The 14,092-nt window shown below is 35.7% G+C and overlaps 1 pseudogene; it reads left to right on the forward strand.

Annotated features, from left to right (window-relative positions):
- The window catches only part of LOC102479807 (pumilio homolog 3 pseudogene), a 14,070-nt pseudogene extending 1,578 nt beyond the window's left edge, over positions 1-12,492 (forward strand).
- The last annotated feature ends 1,600 nt before the right edge of the window (positions 12,493-14,092 follow it).

The following is a 14,092-nucleotide window of genomic DNA, read 5'->3' on the forward strand; positions in this document are numbered from 1 at the left end:
AATGGAAGAGAAGGTCGTTTTGCAAAAACACTTGTAGAGCATGTGGGTATGAAGAACCTGAAGTCCTGGACGAATATAAACCAAGGTGCCATTATTCTTTCTAGCCTTCTCCAGAGTCCTGACCAGGAAGTTGCAAACAAAGTCAAAGCTGGACTGAAAAGCCTGATTCCCACATTGGAAAGAAACAAAAATCCTAGCAAAGGAATAGAAATTTTGCTTGAAAAACTGACTGCATAGGTGGACACAATTAAAAACAGTAAGGAGGGCCCAGCAGTTGGTGTGGTGGTTAAATGGTGGCCTTCCATGTGACTGACCATGGTTTGAGTCCCAGACCCAGTGGGTTGAAAATCATGCCAAGCACGTGTGCATGTGTGTGTGCATGCATGCATACCCAAAATCCTGAGAGGGCAGGGGAGGAGAAGGGACTGTGATGTGGTCACCCTCCTGTGGGGAGTGATTTCTCACTTTCCCTCTCTCTTTCTCTGTCTCTTTCCTGTGAGTGCACAGGCTCCATGGCAAAAATCTAACAAAAAGAACAAGAAGGAATCATTTTTCCTCTCTTCTGTTCTTTTTTCCCAGAGCAAAAAAGAAGGGCTGGGGTGCTCTGTATATGTTTTTCTTGACTGTGTTTAGATTCTTGTGTAAGAATCTATTTATAAAGTTGTTTCTATAAAAAAAAATGATAGAATGGGTTAAAATTTTATTCATTCTATTTTTCTATTTCTTTTTTTAAAATAAGCAGCAATAGAGACAATGTTGTTACAGTAACTCTTGCAGGAAACAGAGCCATAAAATGAATGAATTCAGAAATCGAAGCATAAAGTCATAGGAACAAAACTTTTCTATTATCATGAATACCTTAAATATTTGGAAAAAATGTATATAAAATATTAATTGTAAAGAAAACTATGAATATATAAAATATTTATTGTATAAATTATGATTCATAGGAATCATTATAATTTTAAAATATAGACATTAAATACAGTGGGTATAAAACACCAGATGTTTCTCCAGAAAGCAAAATTTAGAGGTACTAAAAAGGGCATCAAGAATTTGTGATAAAAAGACACTCTAAGAAAGGATAAAGAAAACATAGTCTTTGAAAATAATGAAGGACTGCATAGTAATGCTGAACATATAATTCAAGGGAAAATACATACACATCTCATTTTAGATGGACATTGTTTAGAAATTCCATGGTAGTTTTGCATAATATGAACCAAGAAATATCAGATTTCTATCTGCTTCCTACCTTGCTAACCAAATAACAGGTGATATTCAAGAATATGTAGTCACCATTGTTTTAATAACTCTAACTCCAGTCAGTCTAGTGGGCTGGATTACCAAAAAGTCAATTTTGACAATTTCTCTGTATTCAGAGCTAATGCACAAAGCTGTCAGGAATGAAATTTCCACAGTAAGAAGGCTGCTTAGATTGTCTTTGAAATGTCATGACTAATTTCTTTAACAAATGATCTAGAGTCTTACTATTCAGAGATTGATGACTTCTATATTTAGAATTGTTCAACTTTATATACGTTTAATAAATTCACATGAGCCAGGATTTGGGAACTTCTAATAAGATTCAATATTTTTATTCTAATGCTGTCATGAAATCAATATGTGTTAAATGTCACTTTAATGACTCCAGGAAGTAATGACCCTTCTTATTTAGGAATAAGAAGATTCTTTCCTATTTTAATCTTCTTTTCTAACTTACATTTTTACTTTTTCCTCAAGTTTACAGGAAGAAAAAAAATTATCCTAAGACTATAGCACATATCTATGACTTCTGTTTTCATCTTCCAAGTCCTCTATGTTCTTTGAAGTAAAATAAGCACTACTAATTGTTCATTTTATAACTTTCTAACCTTTCTCTTAATATTTTATATTCTTTTTTTTTGAGAGGCTTTTGCTATAGGGTGCTTATGCTCGCCAGAGAAGCAGAGAGACAGAGAGACCGAAAGTGAGAAATCACTCCCACCTCCACCCCAGGGGGAATGGCCATGTCGCAATCCTTTCTTATCCATTCTCCTCTCGGTAACTTGGGCACGCACACACACTCGCCTGGCGTGACTTTAAACCTCTGGGTCCAGGACTCGAACCACAGTCTACTACATGAGAGTCAAGCGACATAGCCATTAACAGCAACTGCTGGTCCCAATATTTTATATTCATATAGTTTATTCTTAGTGTAAATCATACTAGATGATTCTCAGTAGATACATTGTTGTGTGATATTTCCCCACATGATAATATGTCTAAGAAATCCTCCTTGCCATTTCTCAAAGTTTGACCTCGTACTTCTGTGTGTAATTTTCTTCTCTCCATTTTTCCCCCAATAAGAGCAGCACTGCAAATTATATTCTGTCAAATATATGTCTTATAAGGGCCAGCAGGTCACATGAGATTAAGATGACTGCATCCCACATGACCTAGTGTGCAATTTGAGTGCTGGATGTAGTGGCTTGAAAATTATGCTGGGCATTGATGCATGCATGGCCAAAATCCCAAGAGAAGAATGGGGAGAAGGGATTGTAGCATGATTTTTCCCCCAGGGAGTAATTTCTTGCTTTCTCTCGCTCTTCTTCTCTTGTGGGGACATATACCCCATAGCAAATGAAAAATGTGTGTGTAATATATTATAAAAATGTTTATATATTATGAATGAAACATAACAGATGATAATAATGTATCAAATATATATATTGTTTGGCCCAGTACATTACTTCTTGAGATCTGGATTTGGAACATATGTATTGATATATATGCTATATATGTTTTATTCACAAAAGTTCATAACATTCCCATGACATTGTTTGAAAGTATCCATTTCTTTCCAATTTGCAGTTTTATAAAAATTTCCAGTGCATTATACAAAATGGTGTAACACAGCTAAACATATATTCAGATATGATACAGTTAAAATGTGGCCCCTCCCCAGTTTATGTGTTAAACTTTGGTTGTATGTGAAGGTATTAAGAGGATAGAAACTTACTCTGGTTACGGTGTTGAAAGTGATTAGAATTGTTGAAGGTGATTAGAATGAGATAATGTCATCATGATGGGGCCTCCAACATTCAATCTTGGTGACTTTATAAGATGAAGAGTGACCAGAGCTGACATGAACAGGCATGTGGTGACAGATACACACTATCACTCTGTCACCATGTCTTGCCCTGTGCCATCTTGGAACTCTGCAGAAAGTTTCAACCAACAAGAAGACCCATAGCAGACACTGCCCCTTGAAGTTGGGACTATTCGAACTGTGAGCCATATGAATTTCTTTACTTCACAAATTATCCTGTATTCTGTGGTTAAAAACAGAAAAATAGACTAAAACATATTTACAGAAAACATTTTTAAAAGTTTATTTATTCCATGAGAGAGAAAGACACAGACAGAAAGAAAAATGGAGTGTGTGTGTGAGGGGCAGTACAATCATTGCCAGAAGGGTCTTAACATGGAGATCTAGCCTCAGTTTCAGCAAGTCAGATCACAGGCAAGAGAGTGCATGTCCAGCATTCTCAGGAAGGTCCTGGGACATGAAATTAGGACCCTTCCCATGTGAATTCAGTTGTTTTAACACTGTGCCTTTGTCTGATCCTACAGAAGACTTTTATATTTTCTTTTATTTTGTCAATTGTTATACAAATTTTTTTTGGGGGGGGGAGGTTTTTGCCATAGGGCGCATACACTCACCAGACAGACAGAGACAGAGAGACAGAAAGTGAGAAATCACCCCCCCCCGGGGGGATGGCCAAGCTGCAATCCCTTCTCCTCCATTCTCCTCTCAGGATCTTAGGCACGCACGCACACACACCCAGTGTGAGTTTTAAGCCATCGGGTCCAGGGCTCGAACTGCGGTCGACTACGTTGGAGTCCAGCAACATAGCCATTATGCTAACTGCTGGTCCCAATTTTTATGCACATTTTCTTGCTGGTCTGCAGATACTATTGTCTATGTGATTATAAATGCTTTGTACATATATACACACATATCTATGTGTGCATACATATATTCAAACCATCAGGTTGCTACTGTTATGAAGTTTCATACAAAATAACTCTGAATTTTGGTGGCTTAAAAAATGTCACTTATTTTTTTTTAACATAAGTCCTCAGATTTCCTGAGTTTTGCAAATTATGTATAGTCACAATTCTGCACAAAGAACTCTATAGATCATGTTCTAGAACTCTCCTGATGCTTTAGTCTAGAAGCCATTGTCTTCAAAGGCAAATTTTTCTCCTACTGATAGCAAAAGTGCAAGAGACAAGCTGACTAAATAAGTAAGTACCTTTAAAATCTCTGATTCCGAAGCATATGGCTTTCCCCCCCTAAAATACTAGTGATTAAAGCAAGTGAAAGACATGTCCAATATCATAGCAACAGTCATGAAAAGGTGGGAAAACGGTAATATCTGTGAACAAGTAATCCATTATAGCATATGTATTTTATCCTAATGAATTGCTTCCAATTTTGTTTGTGAACAAGTTATTAAATCTATACATTTTAATACTCATTTCTTTATAAATTCAGGGTTTTGTGTATCACTTGTTACCATGTTAACAATAAAACTAACTTACATTTTCTTTTAAATATTTTAAAGCAGCAAATTTTACATTCATATGTTTGCTCCACTTGGAATTTATTTGTACTCTTTGTTTTTTTTTTTTGGAGAGGTTTCGCTATAGGGCACATGCGCTCGCCAGACAGAGAGAGACATAGAGCAGGAAGTGAGAAATCACCCCGCAGAGGGGATGGTCGTGCTGCAATCCCTTCTCCTCCATTCTCCTCTCAGGATCTTGGACACGCACGCACACACGCCCGGCGTGAGTTTTAAGCCACTGGGTCCGGGACGCGAACCATGGTTGACTACGTGGGAGTTCAGCGACATAGCCATTACGCTAACTGCTGGTTCCCTATTTGTACTCTTCTTTAACCAAAAATGTTTTTTGTAGATTCTAACTCATCATTCCAATGACCACAACATAATTTTTATTATGTTTTCTTCAAAAATTTTGAATACTTTTTCTTTATATACTAAATTGTAATACATATTTTAATTTTTCTTTCTTATATTTTTCTGTTAACATATTTCTGTATTTCTACACCATTACTATAGCTTTATAAAGTGTTCAATATGTCATTATCAAGTTCTAGTCACTATAAAAATTAATACAAACTGGTTTAAAAACTTAAATATAAATCTTCAAACCATAATTGTTGAAAGAAAATGCTGGAGAGATACTTCAAGATATTGGGTTAGACAGTCTTCTTGAATAAGACTGCTAAATAAAGGACAATAACACCAAAAATAAATTAATTACATAAAGGTAAAATGGTTCTGTACACAGAAAGCAATCAAAAGAATAAAGAGACAACCCACAGAATAGGATAAAATATTTGTAAACTGTGCTTAAAATGAGGGAATGACAGCAATAATATATAAGGAACCAAATAGTTCCTTGAAAAAATCAACAATCTAATAAAAAAAATTGGCAATTGATCAGAAGAGACAACTATCAAAAACATATGAGTGTCTAAAAAGTATATTTTGAAAGTTCAACATTTTTTATCACAAGAGAAATGCAATGAAAAACCACAAGATATCACCTAACCCCACTAAGAAAGGCTATTACCAAAACAACATAGAATAAAAAGTGCTGGTGAGGTTAAAAAGAAAAGCAAATTCTTGTGCATCGCTGATGATTATGTAACTTATCGACCATGGTGAAATTATAGCCACTTTCAAAAACAGTATGGAACAGGTTCTTCACAAATCTAAAAACATAAATAACTATAACATGACCTAGCAATCCCACTACTGGAAATTTTACCCAAAAGATAGGAAATCACTCCATCAGAAAGATATTTCCACATCCGTGATGATTGCAACATTATTCAGAAAAGTCATGGGTTTAACCTAAATGCCTAAAAATTGATGAGTAGAGTTGAAAAATATGGTATGTTTGCACAATGGAATACTACTCAGCTATGAAAAAAAATCCTGTAATTTGACCCACAGTGAATGAATCTAGAAGATATAATGCTACCTAAAATAAGTCAGATTAGGGCCAGCTAGTGGTGTGGTGGTTAACACAGTTGGGTCCCATATGACCAACTGTGTGGTTAAAATATCAGACCTGGCACGGAACACATGGGCTCCCCCCACCCAGGGCATAACCAAACCACAATTCCTTCTCTTTCATTTGTCTCTTGGGAGTTTGGGCACAGACACGCCAAAAATGAGGAAGAATTGAAGGCAAAATGGTGATTATTTTCTCACTTTTTCACACTCTCTCTTTCTTGAAAATTAAAAAAAAAAAAGAAAAAGGAAAAGGAAAAAAGAAAGGAAGAAAGAAACAAACAAGAAAGAAAGAAAATGGAAGAAACCAGACTATGAAAGACAAATACTAAATGTTTGCACTTCACATATACTGGATATCTGCCTCAAAAATATAGATATATAGAGAGCAATGGTAGATACCAGCAGCTGCTTGAGAGGAGTATGTTTTTTAGAAAATGTTTAATGGACAAAGGAATGCATGCAAATAAAAGGAGGAGGCTATGGGATGATGTATCACAGCAGAGTAAAAATTATGTATAATTTAATAAATAACTCAAGTGAATGTAACTTGTAGAACTATTGTTAAATGTGTACACATATTGTAACATTCAATACTGAAGAATAAGAATATGTGTACACACTCTATTTGTTTATTATACACTACATGGATGCTTTAAAACCCATAATGTTATGGTCAACAGATGGCATAGTGATTATATCATTTTCACATTGTCAACTGTGGTTCAAATCCCAGACACAGGAGCTTGAAAATCACGCCAGACACTCACAGGAGGAGAATGGAGAAGAGATTGCAGCATGGTCTTACTCCTGGGGATAATTTCTCACTTTTTATGCCACTGTCTTTGTCTCTGTCTCTCTCTCTCTGGTCTCTCTCTCCCTCTCTGGTGAGTACACTTGCCCTAAGCAAAAAAACTTAAAAAACCCTGAAAAACAAAAACAAAAAAACCCCACAATCTATGCTATAAATGCACACATCATATATATGTAAACTAGAAATCATAATTAATAAAAATAAATTTTAAAATCTAAATAATTTTACTTGCTAATGTTTCATGACCTTTTCTCTGTATTTGCTCTTGTGGGTGATCTAAAGGACAACCCTTATTCCTAGGTATAGTGATTTAAGATTTTGATGCTTGATTTGCTATTAATAAGTACAAAATGCTTCCCATTATACTTTTTTTTTTTTGGAGAGGTTTTTGCTATAGGGCATGTGTGCTTGCCAGAAAGACAGAGATGGAGAGACACAATGTGAGAAATCACTCCCCAGGGGATATGGCCTCCCACAATTCTTTCTCTTCCATTCTTTTCTCGGTATCTTGGGCATGCAAGCACATGTGCCAGGTGTGAGTTTAAGCCATGGGTCTGGGACTCAGACTATGGTCAACTACATGAGAGTCCAGCGACACAGCTGTTACGTTAACTGCTTGTCCTCCATTACACTTTTCATAATACAAATTATTATTTACTTCTGATTTATAGGAAAATTATTGCTATTTATAAGTTAAAACAAAGTTATACATAGTGTTTAATCTTAAGTATTCTTTTTTTTTTTTTTTTGAGAGGTTTTTGCTATAGGGCGCATGCGCTTGCTAGACAGACAGAGAGAGACAGAGAGATAGAAAGCGAGAAATCACCCCCAGGGTGGATGGCCATGCTGCAATCCTTTCTCCTCCATTCTCCTCTCGGAATCTTGAGCAGGCACGCACACGTGCCCAGCGTGAGTTTTAAGCCGGGTCCAGGACGCGAACCACAGTCGACTACGTGGGAGTCCAGCGACATAGCCATTACGCTAACTGCTGGTCCCAATCTTAAGTATTCTGAAGCTAGACAAATTCTTGACTCAGTTCCTAACTCCAGCACTTATTTACTGAATGACATTAAGCAAGGAGTTAGTGCTCTTGGCTTCAATTTTCTTCTCTACAAAAAAAGTAACCATAATACCTTCTGGCATAAATATGGTTATGAAATGTAGTAAATTACTACATTCTAAACTACAAAAGTTAAGAATTATGTGCTCCGTGAATGTTAGTTACAAGCCTGCATTGTCTACCACACTAAAGTCTCATATTAACTCTCATGGTTTATGAGATCATTTTAAGACTATATTAACCTACATTAGAATAATAGCAGTTAAAGGGTAAATAAATGAAAGTGAACAGCAATAGTATGAAAGAGCTGAGACTTAAGTTTTAGTATCAGGTTTCACTCCCTGAGTTTGTACTCTATGTTATGATAATATATCTTTGATTTATTATTGGGGATATTTGGAAGAGTCATTATGTGAAAATATTTAAAACAGTCTTTCAACCATGGCTTTGCAAATCTTAATAATCATTTACATCCAGGGTCAGTGTTTGGTGTGGTGATTAAGGTGCAGGACTCCCAGACCTGGAAAATTATACAAAGCACAAGTGCGAGCATGTCCCAGATCCCAAAAAGAGACTGGAGATAAAGAGATTGCAGCATGGCCATCCCCTTGGGGAAAGGGGAGGATTTCTCATTTTCCCTTTGTATGTCTCTTTCTCTGTCTCTGCCTCTCTCTCTCTCTCTCCAGTGAGTGCATGCACCAAATGGCAAAAGATTTCTTTAAAAAATATAGATCCTAAGAACATTCTTCTAGTTACTCATCTATCAATAAGCAATGTAACATATTGACTGGGAGCGGAATATTTATGGGCATTAGAATAAGAAGACTGGGTTCTATTTCTATTTCTTCTGCTAAGTATGTAGTCTCTATAACATTCATTATGCTGTTTTTCCCTCTACTTCTATTTTTTAAAAAGGTAAAACTTACAAGAAAGAAAATGCACAGGTTTTAAGTCTGAACAATTTGCCAAATGCATGTACCCATGTTGCTATAACCTCAATAGAGCTGTGAAACATTTCCACCATTCTCCCAAAACATTGCGCAAGTCTACTTCCAATTTCTCTCGGAGAAACAATTCTCTAATTTATGTACACTAGAATATTCTTTTTATTTATTATCATTAGCTGAAATAATTTAGCATCTTCTCATTTATATATGTCTACTTTTGTCCAATTAATGTATTTGAGCTGTGTCTATGTTGTGTGTATCACAGCTATTGTTCTTTTAACTGTAGAACAATATTTAAGCTATAAATATATCACAATTTATGAATTTGGTATCTCTATTCTTAAAATAAAAAGAGTAGACAAGATGATCCTTATTTTTCTTTAAAAAAACATTCTGGGGACCAGCAGATGGCATAGTGGTTAGGACACTGGACTCCCATGTGGCCAACTGAGGTTTGAGTCCCCGATCTAGTGGCTTGAAAATCACACTGGGCATGTGTGTGTAGTGTCCTAACTCCTAAGAGACAAATGGAGGAGAAGGAGTCGTGATATGGCTATCTCCATAGGGGGTGATTTCTCATTTTCCCTCTCACTGTTTCTCTCTTCCTCTCTGGCTAGCACACGTGCCCTATTGTGAAAATCTTAAAAACCATTTTCTAACATCTATGACTATAGGAAAATTCAACTATTCCATTACATAAAGTATTTTCTTTATTTACTTACTTAAGACTTAATTTGTACATATTATATAATGGTTACATATAGCAATTAGAGTAATTAATAGTTAAGAAAAGTTCTAAGCAACATTCATATCTCTAAACCATTGGCTTAATTTTTTTTCTTTTTTGCTTTTTCTTTTGAGAAGTTTTTGCTATAGGGCACATGCGCTCTCCAGAAAGAGAGAGACAGAGAGAAAGAAAGTGAGAAATCGTCCCCCAGGGGGGATGGCCATGCTGCAAGCCTTTCTCCTCCATTCTCCTCTCGGGATCTTGGGCATGCACACACATGCGCCCAGTGTGAGTTTAAGCCACCGGGTCTGGGACTTGAACCACGGCCAACTACATGGGAGTCCAGCGACATAGCCATTACACTAACTGCTGGTTCCATAAACCGTTGGCAATATATCTACACACTTGTAGATATATTGACAAATTCTTAAAGGACAACCATGACCTGAATATATGAAGGGTGTTCAAATAATTCATGGAAAATGTGTATTATAAAAAAATTGCATGAAATTCAATTTTTTGCACCAGAATAATACTGCACTTTAATTCCATTATTCAACAGACTTTTGGAAATATCCTTATAGATTCAGGAATAATTGTAAGTAGAGATTTTAAATGTAAGTCAAACATATAAAAGTAAATATTAATACAATTTTTTAAAAGCCAGACATCTTCATGAGTACAATATATTTTCCATTTTATTTTATTTTCCTCTTTAAAGTGCATTTTCCCAAATCAGCAGTAGGTATATGTATAGGTGTGTGACTTGGGGAAGGGTCACTGAAAGAACCATGGAAGGAGGTCTGCATTTTGTTACCATCTGTAAAGTGATTTCATGCTTGATGATTTAGTAGACCCCACTCTGTTAAAACGTTGATCCAAAGTCAACTAGCACAAAAGCTGCTTACAACTACATAATCACATCAAGCTCATACAATCTCCACTCACATGGACATCCAGAGCCAAAAATATTATATGGACATCCCTTATACCACAAATATATAGAAATTCCACATTGGCAAATGGGAGAAACTGAAAATATTATATTAGCCAAAAGTAACACAAAGACAAAAAGAATAAAGAGAATTAGTGAGAAGAGCTAACCAGAGGAAAGTAGGTAAAATAAAAAGTGGAAGAGAACATCAAATTCAACATAAATTCAACAAAGTAGGAAAAATTCAGAGAAGAAAGATAGTGATTTATTTCATATTCTTTATTTCACACCTTTAAACAGGCAAATAGAAAGAAGACTGACTTATTTGAGTGTTTCCTTTTTATTTAATCACTCTTTTACTGTCATGCTTAAACAGTACAATCCAATGTTGTTTATTCTATTCTTAGATAAGTGCAACTGTCATGCCAGTCAATTCTACGTCACCTCAGAAGGAAACATCACATGTTCCTTTCAGCTATCACCTGCAGTGCTCCATGGCCTGGACAACTAGACATCTATTATTTGTCTCGTATATCTGTCTAACTTCTAAGTGGGATGAAATGGGGGTTATATATTTTGTGAATGACTAAGAGAAGCTATTCACAAAAACTTCATTCAAGCTCTACTTATATTACAGTATGTATTAGTACTTAATTTCTTTTTATGGCTAAGTAATATTCCATTACATGGATATACACATTTTGTTTGTCCATTCATCAATCAATAGAAATTTTGATTTTATTTACAACTTTTTTATTATGAATAATGCTGCTTTACACATCCATGTACAAGTTTTTATTTGGTCCTATGTTTTAATTTGTCTTGGATTTACCCCTAGGAACAAAATTGCTAGGTTGCATAGTAACTTTATATTTAATCATTTGAGGAATTTCCTGACTGGGACTGTTTAGCTGTATCATTTTTCAGTCCTACCAGCAATCTATGAGCATTCCGAGTTCTCCACATGCTGTCTATTTTATTATCTATATTTTTTAAAATTTATTTTAATATATTGTTTATTGTCAGAGTGCTTGTGTTTTTTTCAGAGGAACAAAAAGAAAGTACCCTCCAGTTGGACATGGTCAGGCCACAGTCCTCTGCCATTTCTTCATCACATCACAATTTGGAGCACACATGCACACGTACCTGGCATGCTTATCAAGCAGCTGCAGTCAGAATTTGAACCATGGCTGATCTTGTAGATTATGATCCCCTATACATAATGCTTAAATACTACACTGTGGGGACTGGCCCAGGTTGTTGTTGTTATTCCTGTTTTTTTAATTCTAGTCATTACGTTATAGTAGATAATGGAATAGTCTCTCATTGTGATTATTTTTTTATTGAAGTTTTTGTCATAAGACACGTGTGCTTGCCAGAGAGAGACAGAGAGAAAGTGAGAAATCACTCCCTGAGGGTATGACCATGCCACCATCCCTTCTCCTCTCTGGATTTTGGGCAGGCACACAAATGCACCTAGCGGGATTTTCAAGCTGGTAGGTCTAGGACTCAAACTGTAGTCAGCCATGTGGGAGTCTAGCGCCTTAACCAATATGCCACTTGGTGGGCCACTCATTGTGATTTTATCAGCATTTTCCTTGTGGTTAATGATGTGGAAATTTGTTCACGTGTTCATTACCTGCTTGTGTATTTCCTTTACAGTAATATCTACTAACATTTTTAATCGTATCATTTGTCTTTTATTTGAGTTATAACTTGTTTATGTATTCTAAATATAAATCTCTTATCAGATATGTGATGTAAAAGTATGTTTTCCTTTCTGTAGTTTCTCTTTTTATTTTCTTGACAGTATCATTGGAAGCGTGAGGGTTTTAGAAGCACTGTGCCCTTATCCACTTGTAGCAGTGTACACTGGGACACTTTTGCTCAACAAGCCAAAGCCACACAGGAGGACTAGGATTAATTTCACTAGATCCTAAAATGCTGGGCGGGCATGGTGGTAACCAATTATAATCACAGCTATTGTGAGGCTAAGACAGGAAGATTGCAACACAGCAAGACCTGGTCCAAACCCACCCACCCACAACACATATATAAAAAAAGAAGAGAGAAAGGAAGAAAAGAAAAAAAGGAAAAGGAAGAGAAAGAAAGAGAAAAAGAAAGAAAAGGTAAAAAAGCAGTACTCCCCATTGTTTGTGGTTCATTTTGTGTAAGACAATAGCATGCTAGGCTGTCATAAATTATCTCAAATTGGGTCACTTGAACAAAAGAATTGTATTATTTCACAGTTCTGGAGGCTAGAAAATAAAAATTCAGGTGTTGCCACCTGAATTGTTTAATTTTTTGAGATTTGTAAATTTGTATGCCTTGAGCCTAGCTTCTGGTGGTTTTCTGGAAATATATGGCTCTTCTTGTTTTGTAAGAGCACCACCCTGATATCTGCCTTTATCTTCACATGGCATTCTCGCGGTATATGTGTCTGTGTCCAAATTTCTTCTTCTTATAAGCACACCAAACCCATTTTATTAGTAGACCACTCTACTCATTACAACCCCATCTAAATATAACTAATTACATCTGCAGCAACCCTAATTCTTAGTTAGAACACATACTGAAGTCACGATTTTAAGAAATGGATTTTTGGGAAGTATACAATTCCACCTAAAATAGATACATTAGGAAATAGGTAAATGCTTACCAAATACATAATTAGATATTACTTGATAAAATCTCAAAATTTATAAAACTCTTAAATCTTTCCAAGGTTTATTCCCACACATTGTTTCATACTTTCATATTTATTGTTTATTTAATTTAAGCTACCTGGTATGATAAGCAGTACTTCTATTTTATCTCCTTCCTATAAATAGAACAGTGGATATCCAGACAGATTACAATAAAATTCTGTTATTAAGTTTTTTTATATCACAAAATCAACATTGTGTGTTGTCTGCAAAACCGTTTACATTCCTAAGGAAAGTGCTTATGACTATAAGAAGGGGACTACAAAAAGTTCATGGAAAATGTGTATTGTGAAAAAACTATGCAGGGACCAGCAGTTAGCGTAATGGCTATGTCGCTGGACTCCTACATAGTCAACCGTGGTTCAAGTCCCGGACCCGGTGGCTTAAACTCACGCCAGGTGTGTGTGCATGCATGCCCAAGATCCCGAGAGGAGAATGGAGGAAAAGGGATTGCGGCATGGCCATCCCCCCTGGGGGGTGATTTCTCGCTTTCTGTCTCTCTGTCTCTCTCTGTCTTTCTGGCGAGCACATGTGCCCTATAACAAAAAGCTCTCAAAAAAAAGAAAAAAAAAAAAACTATGCAAAAGTTTCACCAAGTTTCTAGGCCAAAATAAACTTGTTTAATTACATTTTTCATGAACTTTTTGAAGTCCTCTCATATTTATTGATTGAATGAAAAGATAATACTAATAAAAAGTCACAATTCTAGTATACTTCTGTGCATACCTAAAAAAAATGCTCTAGAGAAAATGAATAAAATTTTATTCTATAAAGTTAATGCCTATCTTCTGTGAGTTCTACTCAGCTAAATAA

The sequence above is a fragment of the Tupaia chinensis genome, unplaced genomic scaffold (assembly GCF_000334495.1).
Source record: "Tupaia chinensis unplaced genomic scaffold, TupChi_1.0 Scaffold140301_1, whole genome shotgun sequence".
NCBI classification, from domain to species: Eukaryota; Metazoa; Chordata; class Mammalia; order Scandentia; family Tupaiidae; genus Tupaia; species Tupaia belangeri.